Raw genomic sequence first — 17564 nt, 5'->3', positions numbered from 1 at the left:
CCTGTTTAGACCAACAACGTTTTTTGAGGAACAAGCAGCACAGAGGCAGATGATCATTAAGAATTTAAAATAAAATCACAGGACACAAGGAGTGAGATAAAAATCAAGTGCTTTATAACAAACTAATATCTAAACTAGATCACGTGGGATTTCTCGGGGTTTTGTTTGCTGGGTTTTTCTGGGTTTTTTGGTGGGTTTTCTCTTTTGTTTTTTTTGTTTGCTTGGGTTTTTGGTTGGTTTTGGTTTTTTGGTGTTTTTTTTTAAGTATTTTTTCTTTCCACTTTAAGTAAAACAGTCCAGATGTCCTGTAACATTCTTTTCCAGAATCAGGTATATATTGACCTGTACAATAAGTAGTTATTCACAATAACAAATATGGATTAAACAACAATTTTCACTTTGATAGCATCCGGGGAAAAAAATAAATTTCTAAACAGTTGTGTGATAAAGTCTGAGGCATTATTTTTTCCAAATTATTCTAACAATGATATTAAATTGGTCATATGAAGTCATTAATAGAGCTAGGTATTCAATTCAGACTTTTGATCTGCATTTACAAACTTTTCTCCACCTCCAAAGACCATGACAAGTTGTTTCAAAGTTACAAAATTTTCTGGGGGGAGGGTCTGCTCCTAGAAGTTCTTCTGCTGCTTACAGCTCTCAAACAGCCGTATCCAATTAGATGAAAGTATTTAATGATGAATTTTCAGGATTCCATAATAACCTATTTTCTGCAATGTAAATTACATGCAGTTAATCAGTTTGAACACTCAAACCCTCAAGTTACAGTTTCAAAGTGTTCACACTAAGAAAAAAACTAACATTATTAAACTACAGTCAGCCAAGTTTAATTTGGTATTGGCTTATTTCTGATGCCCTATGCAAAATAGGAGTGATTTTTGCTTATTGCAGGGATAATCTCAACTCAGAAGAGCTAAGTATCAGGAATCCAGGAAGTTTTTTGAGCATATTTAATCTTGCCAGTGCAAATCAATATATTCAACAGTTCAACTAACCTTTTAAAATTGTTTCCATCACACAAAGGGGGCCCGGGGTGAAGGAGGGAGGGACATGACCCCACATTTTTCTTTTGAAATGCTAAAATAATTTTACTATTTACCTAAAGAAAACCAGTACCTTTTAACAGTGACCTAGCTTCTTTATTTCTTTTATCCCCCCCCCCCCCCCCCAGTGTAACATCTCTTATTTCCCCCGTGCACTCCATTTTATGCCATCCAAAGCTACAATGATTTGGCATTGGATAGCAGAGTATGTAAGCAAAACAAAACTTTCCCCCAACTCTTCACCCACCCCTTCTCACAGGCAAATTGCTGCAACAAATATCCACCACAGTACAGTCATTGGAAAAAGTCATGCACACATACAAATTTCAAAAATGCTGGGTTGTTTGCTTGATTGTTTCCAAGTGTCAATAGTCAAATAGACACAATTATTCTTCCTGACCTTTAGAACAGAAAGGTCTGAGCATCCTTTGGATACACAAGTTTTTCCTCAGCTAACAAAACCACATAGAAGCAGATTTAGTCTCGAGCTGATCTTTATCAACAGAAGTGCCTCTGAAACAGTTCAATCAAGACACATCAATATATACTCAAAATAACTGAAATCAGAGACACTCTTGCATTAAGTGAGGTCAGAAGAGACTTCAGCACCTCACCTAGGCCGATGTCCTACTCAAACCAGAGCATGACCGCATTACTCTGTTCTAGGTGTCTTGTCCCCTCAATTTTTAAATATCACCAAGAATGGAGAAACCAGCCTCTGCTGACATGTCAGTGACAATCTAAGGCACAACCTTAAACATTTATTAACTCTACATACAGTTTTACATCATCAGCCAATGACTAAGATGGAAGAATATCTATGCCTTAACTATAGCCTTTAACTGTTCTTTATGAATTATCTCCATTGTAAAGAGAAAAGCTGCAGTATGTCACATACTACCCCCGTGGTAACTTGGTAAATGCCCTCAATTTAGTTTAGACCACTACGTAAGGGTACATTAAATGACTTCCTAATGATCACTGAATCTAGCCATGGATGACCCTTTGAAGGTACTTTCAGCTTTTTGCATCGTTTAATCTAACCACATTCATTAATGCCTTAGTAATATTTAGTTCTTTAAACTGTCATCCACTAGAACTGCCTCAAAGGTTCTTCAGAAGTTCATGCAGTCAGCCTGGACTGGATTCATTCCAAGTACTGATGGCTTGCTCTGGCAATTTGATCTGAAAAATCCTCCTGGAACTGAAGTACTTCGCCTTGCCTAAATTCAACTCTAAAAGCCAGCATACAAATTCCCATTTGTCTTGATTGAGAGCTGAGTACCTGCCCCTGGAATAACTCAGTATTTATAAGTCAATATGACAACACCCTTATCCCCAAAATAGTTATTAAAAGAAACTAGATTTGAGGACTTAAGAACTTGTGATCTTCCACAGAGTTTGCCTCCTTTAGTTGGTTCAATAAAGATTTTGATCTCTGGCCTTAAAAGGGTAAAAATATTAAGTAGTCTTTTCGGACACCTGCTTGAAAAGATGTGGGTTTATGTGAAAGCTTTACTTAATGCTTAAACACTACCTGGCTGTAATTTGTGTTTCAGGTTTAAGATAAAAGAGCTTACTGGAGAAACACTAGAACACATTCCCCTTTATTCAAACCTGCTTACATTTAGTCACATTCAGCGACCAAATTTTTAATTTCCTGATAAAATACCTTTGCACTCATTTGTTTTAAGTATTTAAGACCTTTTTGTCCGTTTTCCCTAAATTATTTCCTCACCTTGTTCCATTTTTCAAATTGTGTGCAGGTGTAGCACAACTACCTATAATACCCAATTTGTATATTCAAAAAGTCAGCCATATATAGTTAATTTTTTTACATAGTCAAGTAGCAAGCACCAATATTCAGAGACAAAAGATGTGATGGGACTGAAGGGAACAATAACATAGAAGCTATGTGTCGACACTGGGCTTTTCACTGCTTATCACCCATGCAAAGGGCTATAGAGAAACTTGTAGCAGGGATACTGTACATATGTATCTTTTAATATTGGTGTAAATTTAATGATATGAAAATAAAAAAGGGTAAAATTTAAGTTACCACAGTAGAGAGCAGAGAGTTTCCATATCACTTTAATTATTACTTTTATAATCAAATATCTGCCATAGACACTCTCTGGAGTTAACATGAATTAACATAATCTGCGACTTATTTTGCTCAGCTCATCCAGACACCTCTTTTCAAGATGCAAAATTTTTAATGAAATTAATTACACATTTTAATCATGTACCTGGCAGATAGAGCATTTTTTTTTCCATTATTGTTTGGAAGAAATATTGAGAGCAATACTTCAGGAGCAAAGAAATCAAAACCAACCCCAAACAACTTCCAAAACCCCTAACAACACCTATGCCTGCATCCTAGTCCTGAGAAAAATGCCTCTATTGGCTGACCTAGAACAAGCTTTTCAATTCCTTCCCCCCAGACTTCAGAAAACCAGGAAACAATGTGAATACAGTATGATGAAAAAGACAAATCTAAACAGAATTACACCTCAAGTGAATATCCATGTCAAGTTTAACAAGAAATTATATAAGTAGCTCACTACGTTATCTTCAGTTTATAATTACTGACTTGTCAGAAGTCACAGACACGTAACCCCTTGCAATGCAATCTACCTTGCCACAAATCACAACAGAATAGCTCCTGAGGTTATTATTTCCCTTTTTTCCTTCTTGCAGTGTATTTCTGCAACATATTTCTGCATTGTATCATTAAAGTCCAACCGGAAGCACGCTTCTGTTGCCAACTAGTATTCCCCCATAAACTATTCTTCCCCCATGAAGTGAAGATATAAAGGCAGTACTGCAAATGGCAGAAAAAGAAGCAGGGAAAATGAAAGGAAGAAACACACAGTAGCACTACCAGACTTGTATGAAGCAGCATCTATCTTAGTCATAACAGCACTTCAACTGCACCTCATCATAAGCTATTGCACACCACACCTCTTACAAGAATAGGCATGTTTTCTATGCTTCTGCATTTGTTTTACATAAGCAACATTTGTTCTCCTTCATTTTCTCAAATTAACTACTGAAAAATCAAATGCAAGAGAAGATTCATACTATAGTACATTTTTACAATTAATTTTCCCAAGTATCCCCAAAGGCAATTGGAGAGAACTAGATTATTTTCAGTTACCTGATCATCTGAATAACAAGCAAAAAACAGTATCAGCAAAAAGTTTCTAAAGCAGCCTAACAACATACTTAAGCAGGTGAATGTGGATAAGGAAGCTTAAAACACAGTTAACTACTTCCAAAGTCAATTGAAATTAAAATCCCTTCTTAAAAAGTTCTCATCTGAAAAGGAATCCACACACACACTTTTTAAGACAAACTCTAGCTGGCATACTCAGAGCAGAAAAACCTGTTTCACACATTTTAAAGTTTGACTTTGTAGATAAGCAAGGCTTAAGACTCCCATACAGTAAGGGTCAATCATAACATTATCAAAATTAAGGTTATCAAACCCCTTTTTTTTTAACACAGAAAACAAACTGCCTTGAAAGTGACACATTGCTCGCATTAGCAAGTCTCCACATTGACATTTTAAAACAAGAAATCTCTCAGAGGTGTTTCCCATCATTTTAACTGCAGAAAAGAACTTTAATATACAAGACTTCTGTTTCCGTCTGGGCCATTCAACTACTTGCTGGCAAATTAATAAATAAACTCTACAGTTTAGCACATAATGAATATTATTTCCTTTTGTCTTCTCAGGTTTACTTTCAGTGTGGCTTAACTAAAAGTTACTTGGCATTCTAAAAAAAAATATATATATATACATATATATATATATATCTTTCTCAGACCCTGAAACTCATATGTCAACATTTTCAACTGTCAAAGTCACACGCACAAATACTAGGTTCATTCACTAAATTTCCAGAATTAGTAACTGAAGCTAAATCTTTTGATAATGGAAACAGACTTTGTGGCTCTATCTTACCTGCTAAACCTCTTCCTGGAGAGTTATCAAGGTGGAGAAGACATATCCTGTGTAATTTCCTGGCTGCGCTGTGTTACACATCATGCAGGAACTGTCACTTCAGTAGAACGAGCAATACCATTAGGGCCTAGGAAGAAAGAATATCCAGCCAACAATATGTCAGCCTTTTAGTTAAAAATAAGAGGAGTCAACCAAAACTCACAATCATGACATCCCTCTCCTAATGAGAGGGAGGGCAGAAAATAAGAAGCCCTAAAGATAGATTAAGGCAACCAAAGGGCCAAAGTCACAGAAATAATAAATGTTGAAGTTATCTTCCAAGGATCTATACCAAAAATATCCAAAGATTTATATCTAGGCAGGTATGTAATATATTTTTATATATATATATAAATATATATAATGTTTATATATATATTTATATTTAGAGAGAGAGAGAGAGAGCTTAAGAAACTACAAATGTAAAAGGACTCTCAGAAATTCACAGGTTGAAAAGAATGCTCCTCAATCAGGTGGGAGAATGGTTAGATTAACAGGCCTGGAACAGCACCTTGAAACTTTGGTTTTAATGTTGTTGCCAGTACAACAATATGACCAAGAACTGCTTCTTGGCAGTGAAAATACTCCTATCTGACAAGGTCACACTCATTTTTACTGCCTCCCTCTCATGTAATAGCTTACTACCCAGGGTCTGGAAGACCTGGATTCAAATTCCAACTTTACCAATGGGATTTTGAATACAACCCTCCCCCTACTTGTGACCAGATATCCTAATTGAGAGATGTTCTCAAACATCTCCTCAATGAGCTTTCACAATTTGCAAAGAGCAATTAAATATTCAAATAGCAATAGAGAAAATGCTCAGCCACAGCTCGTTAATTGAGATACTAACTTCCCTTGTCTTTAGTATTTGCTCCAATGGCTGCTCATAGAAGCAGAAAGCACAGGGGAACAGAACCACATGCTTCTTCAGCCTGTTGTGCAAGACATGCTGAAATAAGGCCAGCTTGGCCTTTGGCAAGCATTTGATTGCTGGGGGATCTGGGCACTTCCACAGTGAGATAAGCACTGAATAAAAGCTTTTGAAGATTCACATTTTTAATGTAGGTACTATGTGCTACTTAAGCACCTAAGTCAGCTGTGCAACATGTTTAAGCAAAACGATGCAGCTTGATCTCATTTACACTAGGCTAATTTTGTAATGATTAGTTTAAATTAGTATTAAAAATTATTTGCATATTGAAAGGGCGATTATAAAATTCATCCTATTCTTTCTTATACAATCAAATGCCACTTGGTATTTCTGGAAAGATCCCTGGATTCTATAAAAATTGGAAATGCCATGAAGATGCATTTCAATTCTGAAAGGCTTTGTTTGCACATTAGCTTCAGCATTATTTTTTCCAAGTTTATCTTTAACACTATACCATTTTAATTTTCAGTGTGCCAATTCTGTACAGGCATCATGTGGGTGGTGAAAGTTGGAGGTAGCTAAACTGCTTTATAGGTATTCTCCTGGCTAGCCTTCTGTGCATGTCCAAGGCAGTTTAGCATTGATGTTTAGACTGATTGGCAGCAAAGCACTTTGTTTAAAATAGAAGAATTTCTAAATTGACTAAACTGAAGTCTTGGCAAGCAAAGAACTCAATGACAAATACACAGTAGCTGTGCATCAAAGCAAAGCATTCCATGCAATATAAGACACCAAAAAGAAACAAAATAGGGCCTTGCTACCACTTGAGACTAGAGACCAGTTTAACTCCTTAACCATGCAGGATGGCAAGACATTTGTTACATAACAGCATCTTCAGATGGTGTTTTTAATTCCTGCCATCTTTTCTCTGAGGAACAGAAGATTAGACTTCTATAGACTCTGAGAGACAGGGAGTGGAGCCAGCAGCAATATTTAGCACAGAATGACTGATTTCTGGCACCATCTAGCTTCTCTGCATCAGGAATCTGGCAGCCTGGTAGATGCTTTACAAAGACGCTGATTGAATAGTTGATACTAGTGCTACAGAAAGCACAAGAGTGAGAATGAGTAAGTCCTAAGCTGCAGCACTACATTATTCCTTCCCCACACACCTTTTTTTCTTTTTGTTTTCCTTTTAAAAAAATAAAAATAAAGAAAGAAATAAAGTAGTGATAAAAAACCAACCCCGGCCGAATGCCAAAGTCAAGAGAATGCAGACCCTGTTCATCATTCAGCTTCTGACTATGCATCTCTGACAAATATCTATAATAAATATCAAACATGTCACGCATAAAGAAGCCTGCAGACTTAATTTTTATGAGACATTGTATAATATGTGAAGTACAGATTTTTTTAACAATAAAACTATCCTTATTTCCACTCAGAGCTGTAGTAACTCCAATGAGTCAGTGTAATTAGAAAAATAGTGAATTTATACTCATTCATTACACTTGAGGAATTTTGAACTATAGAAACTCCAGTTCACCAACTACCTTCCAGCGCTGCAGGGAAAACTGCTGACAGTTTGAGAATAGCAGCCATGGTTTGCTACTGAATGCCAAAATTGAATCAATGAGATGTACGAACTTTGAATGCTCATGCGCTGTGAAGTTTTCAAGAATCATATTTATTCATCAGCATAAAAACATGTTTACAGACTTGCACCTTGGGAAAGCAAAAAGGAAGACAAAACTGATTTATGTCATCAGTTGAGAAGAGAAAAGAGGAAAAAGGTTAAAAACCCCATCTTTGGACTGTATGAGGCAAGCAAGCATACTCTCTCCAATTTGGAATGTTTTTTCTTTTTCAGTTTGCACAGTTAAACTATTCATTTGTCTGAAATCACCTGGAACATGCCTCAGGAGCTAATCCCTTCACATCTGATTTACTCAACATAGGCCCAATCAAAGCAAGGATTCTCAAATCCATGACCAACCCAACTCACTTCATCATCTACTTGGTCTTTTCAACTACATGTGTGTGCAGATACTGAAATAGAAAGTTCGCTACATTTACACACAACTAATACATCAGAGCTTCCTAATGGAAAGAATGGAACATAATTATATGCTTTTTCCCAAAAAGTGATCCTTAAAGTGAAATTTTCTGCCTCTCCCTCAGTGTCTTGGCTTAACGTACTCAGTCTGTATAGACCCATTTTCTCAGTAAGGAGGTCTAGGTTTACTCTGCTGTTGATTTATTCATGATCTGCCTTTGCATTGTGTGTTTTCATCCAATAACTTAAGTGTACATACAAGACATTGTTGCCTATTTGTTTTAATTGTATTGCAAAGGTGTTTTGTTTGTTTTTAAAGAAGAGTCTTACATTTTTTTCACTCCAGGTATTTATGTTTTTTTAGACTACGTATTTTCCACTTCGTTTGATTATACAAGATTATAAAGGACCATATATTTTCCATGGCAAAGGGACAGTTGATAACTGAATATTAGCAAGTCAGTATTTAGTGTGGCATGAATTAAAGTGTCCAAGTAGGAAGGAATTTCAAATTTAGATCTGAGTAAGAACTCAGATGACCACAATCTGAACTGCAGACAGAAGTCCAAAATGAAGTTTGAAGCTACTCTCAGAGAGTTAACACCTGTTATCTGAAGACACATTAAGCTCATTGTACAGTTGCAGATCAAAATGGAAGAGCAAGTAAAACAAAATTAGGTAACAAGGGCAAACCAGAAAACATGTTCAAAAAAAAAAAAGAATGGAAAATTGAGACATCTGTCAACAGCCTATAACTTGGATGTCAATGGATTTATATTCAGTTATGTTATTCAACTGTAATTACTACAAAGTGTGAGTGTGTACAGTTTGGATAAGCCACAGATACTAAAACTAAAAGAATTTTAGGCTACTGCATAGTCTTCAAAGATACAGTGCATTGAATTTAGCACATTTCTATGATACTCTTGTAGTCAGATCGCACTTTTCAGTGATGGACAAAAACCACGAGAATTTTTAGCAGAAATGCCACTGATTGTCAAGGGAGAGGATCTTTTAAAATTCCTTGGTCCTCTTGAAGATCGCTGCATGCAATTTCAAGGTAACATACTGGTTTAAAAAAACCTGGTATGTAGCTTCCTAGAAAATAGTAAAGCACTTGCACTAAGTCCTTCTCACTGTGTCCTGATGAGCTCTTAAGCACAGCTATCCTAAAGCAGAGTGACTCGCACATGTGTAAACACACACGCTCTTGGCCGCTTGTTTGCAACCAATTTTTTAGTGGGAGCATGCCCAATCTAGTTACTTGCCCTATAGCTCAATAATCTTTGTTTGTAGATGTTATGGCATTGCTCATGTCCTCTTTCTAGAGCTCAGCTCTGCTATTCTCTTCCGCATGAAATTAGATTTCCTGGCACGCACATATGCAAACCTTCCCTTCTCCCCTCCTCCCCCTCCTAAAAAAAAAGCCAAATATGAGCTTCTCTCTTGTATTCTCATATACTAAAAAAAATATTAAATATAAAAAAAAGGGGGGGACACACGACACAAATAACCCCCATCCACCAAGTACCAGGCTTATGTAAATATTGTCAGAAGATACTTATATTATGCAGATAATCCAGTATAATCATAAACACCTGAATGATTCTGATCCTAACATTCAGGTACCCAAAACAGGTGGTTGAATGTAAGCATTGGAAAGAAGGCAATGAACAAGAGAGAGGGGAAAAACTGTTACAAGTATTATAGTACTGGGGTAGTGCTACCCTTACTTTTTATATTCAGGAGGAGTTTGTCATGACTACAGTAGCCCACTCCATATTTTCACTGAATAATCCCCAGCATTTCTGTATTACCGCATCTCGGATACAAATATTGAAGACTTAACTTTCTAATGTTGCAAGTATGGGCAAATAAAAGGCAGGGCAGAGGAAGAAATACCAGTAAATTTCTCTCCCTTTTGCTCTCATGTTACTGAACATTACTCCTTTTTGTCCAAATACTTGAAGAACTCACAGCTTCTGCAATAGAGAAGACTGAAAGGTGACAATTGATTTACAGATGCATGATGTTACTTTATAATTTGAAAGTATATTTTATATTTTTTTTTTCCAATAGCAGGGCTGAAATTGCAGTTCCAGAGAAAAAAGTGACCAGGATTTGTTCCTCTTATTGCCTTATTAAAGTGATTTTTTATATTAGAAAAGAACCAAGATCTCAAACAATTGTTTTTCAACTTCCTTCCAGTTTTTGCCCTAGGAAAGGTGGGGCAAAATGCTAAGTATTCTAGTTCTCCTTTATTCTCCTTCCTCACTTCATTGTCTCTTGCATTTCATTAGCAGTGCTCTGAACAGCATATGACAGTAATAATGAGCTCTTACACAAGACACTCAGACTAGACCCTCATATGCCAATTAAGCATGATCCACATTTCACAACAAGAAAAATAAGTTCCAGAGACATGAACGGACTGGTTAAATCCTTTCTTTGGTCATATTATGTTATTCCTTCCTTCCAATTCATGAAGTTGTTTCTTTCTCAGTCTCATTCTGTCTCCCACAGCCTTAAGGGACAGCATTTGGAACCTTAAACCACGGGACCATCAAGATTAGAACATATTCATCCCAAGTCCAAGTGCAGTGCCCTATTCAGACAACTATGCTGCCTGCTGGTTACCAGGTTGAACTGAAAACAAAAGTTATATTAAAAGACAGCAGGATCATTATTGCTCCCTTCTGCCTACCTCCTCAAGTGCCTGAGGTTATTTTCCACAACAAAAAAAGAAAGCCCTTCTTGGAAGTGTTTTTGTGCTAAACAGCAGTGGTTAATTTCTTGCAACTAATTAGTTATTCAAGTGAAAGTATAATGATCCTCCAACATGATTGAAAGTGCTTCAACTGAATTTCCTGCTAACAGCATACTTCTAGAAAAGATGCAATAAATCAGCAGGGTTATGGAAATCTTTAAACAAACCAAGTCTACAACAGGAACCCATTAAAGATACAGCCATGTAATATTTATGTACCTAGCTGACTTGTGCTTTTAACCTAGCACTTTCAGCTATAGCTTTTTAGCACCTGGGTCATATTCACCAAGAATGAAATCCACCCTATCTGCTAAAAGCCAGCATAATGTCTCCACATTAGGTGTTCGGAGTAGAATTACCACAGGACTTAAGCAATGGAACCTTCCTAACAAATGGAGTTTCATCCAGATTTTTCTAAAGAAAAGTACAAGCAGAACACCTTCAAGCAGCACAAAAATTTTAATGAGAGCCTCAAACTGCCTGCTTACCTTTGAGCAAGAAAAATCTGTAGGTACCCTAAAGAAAGGGTTTCTAAATCTAAGAAGGCACCAATGCAGAAACAAAACTTCTCAAAATAGCCAGACACTCGTGACTGTTCACATCACGATTTGTTGATTAGGACTTGTTACTGAGATGGTAATACCAGGTCTCTAGAGATTCCTAGAGAAGGTATAGACTACATAAAATGCCATCCACTTACTCCAAAAATATGAATTAATTACAGGTTATGTATTTAAATGTATTAGGTACTACTGCAGAAAGGCAAGACCCCGTGGTGTCTTTATTTTGTTTGAGCCTTTTGGATGTTGCACATATACAATTCTGATCCCTTTAAATCTCCAAATCAAAGACATTTCTCTATCTTCCATCACATTAAATTACATCTGCATGTGCATTTATATATATAGTTAAAACACAAAAACATACATGAAGCAAAGCAAACAGTTCAATAATCACCACTTTTGCTCTATATGCATTCCCTCATCCCATTCATTCATTTACTTTATTGCCAATGTCTCAGTCTTCCCACAGCTTTGGGACACAGGATATGGAATCATAAACCAGATTCAGTAGAGGTCCCAAGCACTACTTCTTGGCCTACTCTTCCTTACTGCAGCAGATGGATACAAAAAGGCAATCCCTGCTGTTGTGGGGCTGGAAAAGGGAAACCTCAGAGAGGGATGTAGGAACTACACTTTCCAGGAACCCTGGAGGAAACAAGAGGGTTATAAGTTAACAAGAGAAAAGGATTGAAGGACAGAGAGAAAGAAACTAAACTTCACACCCTCTTCCCAATAGAACCACCTTTGCTCTTACTGTAGGTTTTTGGGCCAATGACCGCTTTCAACTCACACTTTCTGCTGGAAAAATAAATTAGGAGTCCCGCTTAATTTTGTCAATAGAAAGCTTAAAGTGGTCACTGGACCACAAAGAGCTTTTCAAAGGGAAGCTGAGCTCAACAGGGACAAGGAAGAGGATGTTGAGAGCACCACAAAAATAAAGGCAGATTAAAATTATTAAGGGTGCACCAGTTTTGAAGAATAAATAGAAGGCTTTTGTAACAGTTCCTACACTCTTGTATCTATCTATTGCAGGCTACTTTTCTTTAGATTAATATATATTACTTAAAAATAACTTTGCCAGGGCAGAGAAGTAGTTCATGTTGGTCTTTATAAAGACAAAACCCAACAACAGAAATTAGTAAAATAACTAGGTATTTTCTCCCTGAATACACAGGATTATGCTTCGCATTTATGCTGTAAAACATTGGATCCAGTACAAGCAGTTGTACTGCAATGGGGTTTGCTATGCTAAATACTTAAGCTGTGTGCCCAGTCTTTCAAAATCTGAGCTTATTCTCTCTTCAGAGCTTTGTAGGGTTGAGTCAATAGCGTATTAGTTTTGCATGGCTGTTCCTAGATAACAGTAATAAAAATTTAAAACTTGTTTACATCATTTAACATGTCTAAAAGCTTAGCTCAGGACACTAAAAAAAAAAAAACAAACAAGCAAGCAAGCAGAAAACTGCAGTTCTTTAGAATAGTCTCTGCTATTGAAAATAAGTTACACCAGCAAAAAGAATGTTTTGCCAACACTGAACCAAAACCAGTCTTATTTATCAACTAGAGCAATGACTGGCATGAAGAGATTTCAAGGAATTTCCTCTTCTCTCTGAAGATATCTATAAGCTTTTCTACTACCCCAGACTGCATGTTACAGTGATTGCAAGATGGATCCTAAGCAGTAGCCTTTATCAGAGCACATAAAACGTGTGATGGAGACTCAAAGCAAATCAGGCAATTCTACCAATCTTATCAAAAGATCTTCCCCCATTTGAATAGCACCTTCAGATCTAATAAATGTTAAATCAGCAGTTTAGAAAGTACCCCTCCACTAGTTTTTTAACTTGTATTAATATATATTAAGATTTGAGCAACATTTATACACAGATACCCATGGACTGTTCAACATTCTCAAATTGCATTTGTGGTTCAACTTCTGTAAAGTACGGTGATATTTTTAGGAACAAAGAGGAGGCATCTCTCGTCTGTTTTAAGTTACACATGAAAAATACTGAGTATGTTAGCAACAAGTAGATCGGCATGCAGAAATTTCACAAAGGAAAAAAAAATAAGAATGCCAAAAAACAATTAGAGCATTAGTGCAAAGGAAATAATGCAAATGGGCAATGATTTGCCATCCTTGCATTTTCAGAATCACAGTTCTAACTGAATTCTGCCTACCTTCATTTAGTATCTGCTACTGTGTAATAAGCACAGTATTAAAAAAAAAAAAAAAACAAACCCACCATACGTCTTCATATTTACATGCTACCTAGAAAGCTCCCGATAATCTGGAAGCAGATAGAACTCAAAAAGGTGCCTCTTTCCCAGTGAGGACATTATTTCCCCTCTAAGGGCCTGGGGCAGTGTCCCTCAAATGCTAATAGCTTGAGTTGTGTGCAATAGCCCTATATTGTTTATATAGCACTTCACATGTTCAAAGCACTATGAGATATCAGCCATCACTACACTTTTATGAGACTGTAAGTATTACCCACTAAACATTAGAGTTCAAATGACTTGCTCTTGATCAAAAGAAACTTTGTGCAGCAGGACCATAATTATTTGAATTTGGCAACTCTTGCAGTCCGTTCCTATGGTGATTCAGAAAGAAGAGGGGGTTGGGATGTTGAAGCCAGTTGCTACTTCACTCTGCTCCAGCAGTGATATGCAGATACATACAGAATCCCTAAGGTATCTTGTGCTCAAGAAGCACCTTTTCTGGTAAATTAAAAAAATAATTTTAGGAAGTCAAAAGCACAAATTAATATATATTAAAACCCCCCAAACATGTTTTTCTGAATACATGTATTTCATATGATCACTGTGAAGAACGTGTAAGACAAAATACACATTGTACTGAAACACTCAGAAATCCTAAGACAGGGGTCTCTATTCATGCTGAAGCAGTTCGAGTTGTTTTTGGTTTTTTTTTTTTTTTTGAGCAAAAAGGATTAGTAAAAAAGGTACAAGTAGTCAGCCCATTTTCTGCAGGTAAAAAGCTGCATTTCGTTTTCTAACACTTGACTACAGAAGGATCCAATAACGTAGAAATACAGAATATGTTTAATCCCCATTTTCATAGATACTTCCACTCTATGAAAACTCAGTTGTTACACTAACATTTATAAATCTAACCTCGTAATATCAAGCCTCTATTACCATAGAATACATACAAAGACAAAAAGAAATGTTGAAAAACAATCAATGGATCCAGTCTGAAATATATAAATGCTTAAAAAGCACAAAATGGGAAACATGCTGAGAACACTTAATGGGATACAAACACTGACACTGAAGACAGAATAAGAGAACTCTTATCCTCTACCTTCCCATCCAGCACCCATCCTATCATACAATACTGTCTTTCCCACATCTTACATTAACTTGCATGTAAGTGTTGGTTTCCACATGTACTATGTTTTCTGAGGATAGCTTCAGTTACTGGGCTTTAGAATCTTGCCTGTGGGATCACATGGGAAATAGATCATAACACTAAAACAAAAAGGTAGACCACTACACACAATCCAGATTTGTCAAGTAGGTAAAAGATGCCCATACAAGGCTATCACAGGAAGAGGGAAGGTAAGCAATACCCTTCAAAGGTAGTAACAAGTACAGAGAATTACTAACAGAACCTCTTGTGTTTTAGCAGAATTGATCATGTTGCTCTTAATAGCTACACCACTCTGTCACACAACTTCCACTTGATATTTTTTGGGTACAGGCCACACAGAACTCCATGCCAGAGTGCTTGCAATTTCTACTGGTTTGACTTTGACCGACTGAAAAGATAAATTACTGAAATGTTTGCTAAAACATTAAAGTTTAAGCATAATGTCAGTAGGTGAGCATTACTTCATGGATATTAATGTAAAAAGCACTTACCATACTCCATCTAGTGATCTAAAGAACAGATGTTTGCATATGATTTATGGACACTGAAATATGTGCATATCTTCCATAAATAGTAATGTGTTCCAGTTACAAGGAGTGGAGAATTGTCATCCAAAAGGCTGGGAAACTGCAGGCAGTATTAGAATTTATTCACCAATTTCTTGGCTTTAAATAAAAAGCAAAGCTTACAGGTCCGGTGCTGCAGTCCTGTATTACAATTTCAAGCAGGACTAACAACATGATGTAATAAAAGGCAGAGCCAAGCTCAGTAAGTCAGATATAAAAGTATGTTTAGAACACATGAATGAAACTATGATTTGTTAAATAAGAGTAAGAATTTATATCAATTGAGGTACAAAAGCCTAAAGCAGTAAGCAAAAAGCCAGTATTGCCTTGGATATTTTTACATTAAATTTGGTTTCGGAAGTGCCTTTAATATCAAAACGTAGCAAAATACTAATCAAGCAAAATTCTAATGGGCAAAGCATAGTTTTGAACTCTGCAATTAAATTATTTCTGGAAGTGCAATCAAATATTTGATTGAACTAATATCATTGCTTCTCACATTTGTTCTGTTCCTAAATTAGCTTGGCTAATCAGCATCCCACCTCATAGCCTGTGCTATAAACATGTAATATTATCTGATGGGTTTAACTTCAAGAGCACAGTAAATTTTTGGACAGCAGACTTACTAAAAATCTTATTCAAAAGCTACAAACACACAAACTAGCATACTTGGAGATGCACTGGTTTCTGGGCCAGCAGAACTTTGATAGGACTCAATGAACTGCAGATTGCTGTGCCATGGCTGTGTCAAACAAGTTTTGATTTACTTTAAAATAGTCCTGTGTTCATTATTTCAACTAAAAATCTGTTCTATGGTGTGCCAGCATATTCCACCCCCTCATGCCACCCCCCTGCCTTATTTCATGAGCAAGAACTAGGATGATTCTGTATAACTTGAGATTTCTTAATGCCATAGTGTACAAAAAAGCAGTCTTGTAGAACGCAGAATTTAAACAAGGCAATCACAGTTTTTCCTCCTGTCTCAGGCTGGCATGCACTGCTGCTTCAAGATGTTATGCAGCTGCTACTTTTCTTCAGAGATGGCCATACTCCAGCAAATGGTGAAATACTCCCTAAAACATCATTTTTTTTCCAGCAGAGGTTTAGAGTGATGTTTCCATAGGTTGAAGTTAACATGAAAACATTGTGATTGTCTAGTTGGATTTCTTGAAAAACATTGGCCTTAGAATTACTGCATTAGTAATTAGGAGCCAATGCCATACTCCAGCACACTGTGGAAATAAGTGCAGTTAGTGTTTGTAGAATACAGGAGTCTTGGATTATAGTAAAGGTTATTTGATTCTGTTCTTGCCATTTTTAAGACCACAAAAAAATTAGCACATCTCATTGTCAGAAAAATTACTTCCTCTTGGTAGCTGCACAGAAATTTTTACTTCTAGCATATAACTCAAAGTCATCCAAGAGTAAATTGAATCCCTAATAACTACAGTCGACTGGATTTAAATTCTTTTGGTGGAAGCACAGCAGTGTCAATACTTACTGAGATTTAGTATTAGTGCTAATATATTGCAGGTGAAATGTCAATACAACATGGAAATTTGTCACTTGAGAAAGGTTTAATAAAAAATATGAACACAAAACAAAATAGAAAAGGTGATAAGAACCCATAACTGATCATTCTACTTTTTTTTTCCAGATGAGCAGCCAGGTGCCAGCTGGTGTAAAGGCAGATGCCACTGACGTCAATGGAGCAGTGCCAGTTTACACTAGCTGAGAATCTGATCCCAAGTGTGTTAGAACCATTTTTAGATGCTGACACTGGAATTCATTTTTGCAACACAATTAAAAATACATTCGTGCACTGTATTTCTTCCTGTCCCCAAGTGTATAACTGAAGCCTATTGACAGACCGTGGGAGAGGGCAAGTAGGACCTGGAAGTAGCCAATAACTGTATCTGTGAGATAACTTTTCAATACAAGTATTAATACTAATGTTCTGTTGGCTGTTATACATATGAATATTTGCCTTTAAGAAGCCTTAACTGCCCCACCCAGAAACAATTCAATGTCAAAAGAACAGAAGATGCTGAAAGCCGCACAGGCTCTATTTATGTATAACCATATAAACATGTTAATATACTGTTTTAATCAGTGTGCAAACTGAATAGAACATTTTAATGCATCATGAGGGAAACAATCTAAAATCATAAGCAAGTCCCCAAGCCTGAGATCTGCGTATTCACCTAAGTATTTGCTCCTAAGCAATCTCACAGCTTCATAAACAGTAATATTGTTCAAAGTACTAAA

The 17564-nt window shown here is 36.5% G+C and overlaps 1 long non-coding RNA gene across 1 annotated transcript in view; it reads left to right on the top strand.

Moving 5' to 3' along the window:
* LOC133225921 (uncharacterized) overlaps window positions 1–17121 on the top strand; it is a 56998-nt gene extending 39877 nt beyond the window's left edge. The window contains exon 3 of the long non-coding RNA XR_009729320.1: window positions 16954–17121. This is a non-coding gene — a long non-coding RNA (uncharacterized LOC133225921). The remainder of the gene's footprint in view (window positions 1–16953) is intronic.
* The last annotated feature ends 443 nt before the right edge of the window (window positions 17122–17564 follow it).

This window comes from Neopsephotus bourkii, unplaced genomic scaffold, assembly GCF_033783945.1.
Source record: "Neopsephotus bourkii isolate Nb327-2 ecotype Australia unplaced genomic scaffold, CSIRO-AGI_Nbou_v1 NB_1768, whole genome shotgun sequence".
Classification (NCBI taxonomy): Eukaryota; Metazoa; Chordata; class Aves; order Psittaciformes; family Psittacidae; genus Neopsephotus; species Neopsephotus bourkii.
Note: the sequence above shows the minus strand (reverse complement) of the source record. Positions and strands in the feature narration are given on the sequence as shown.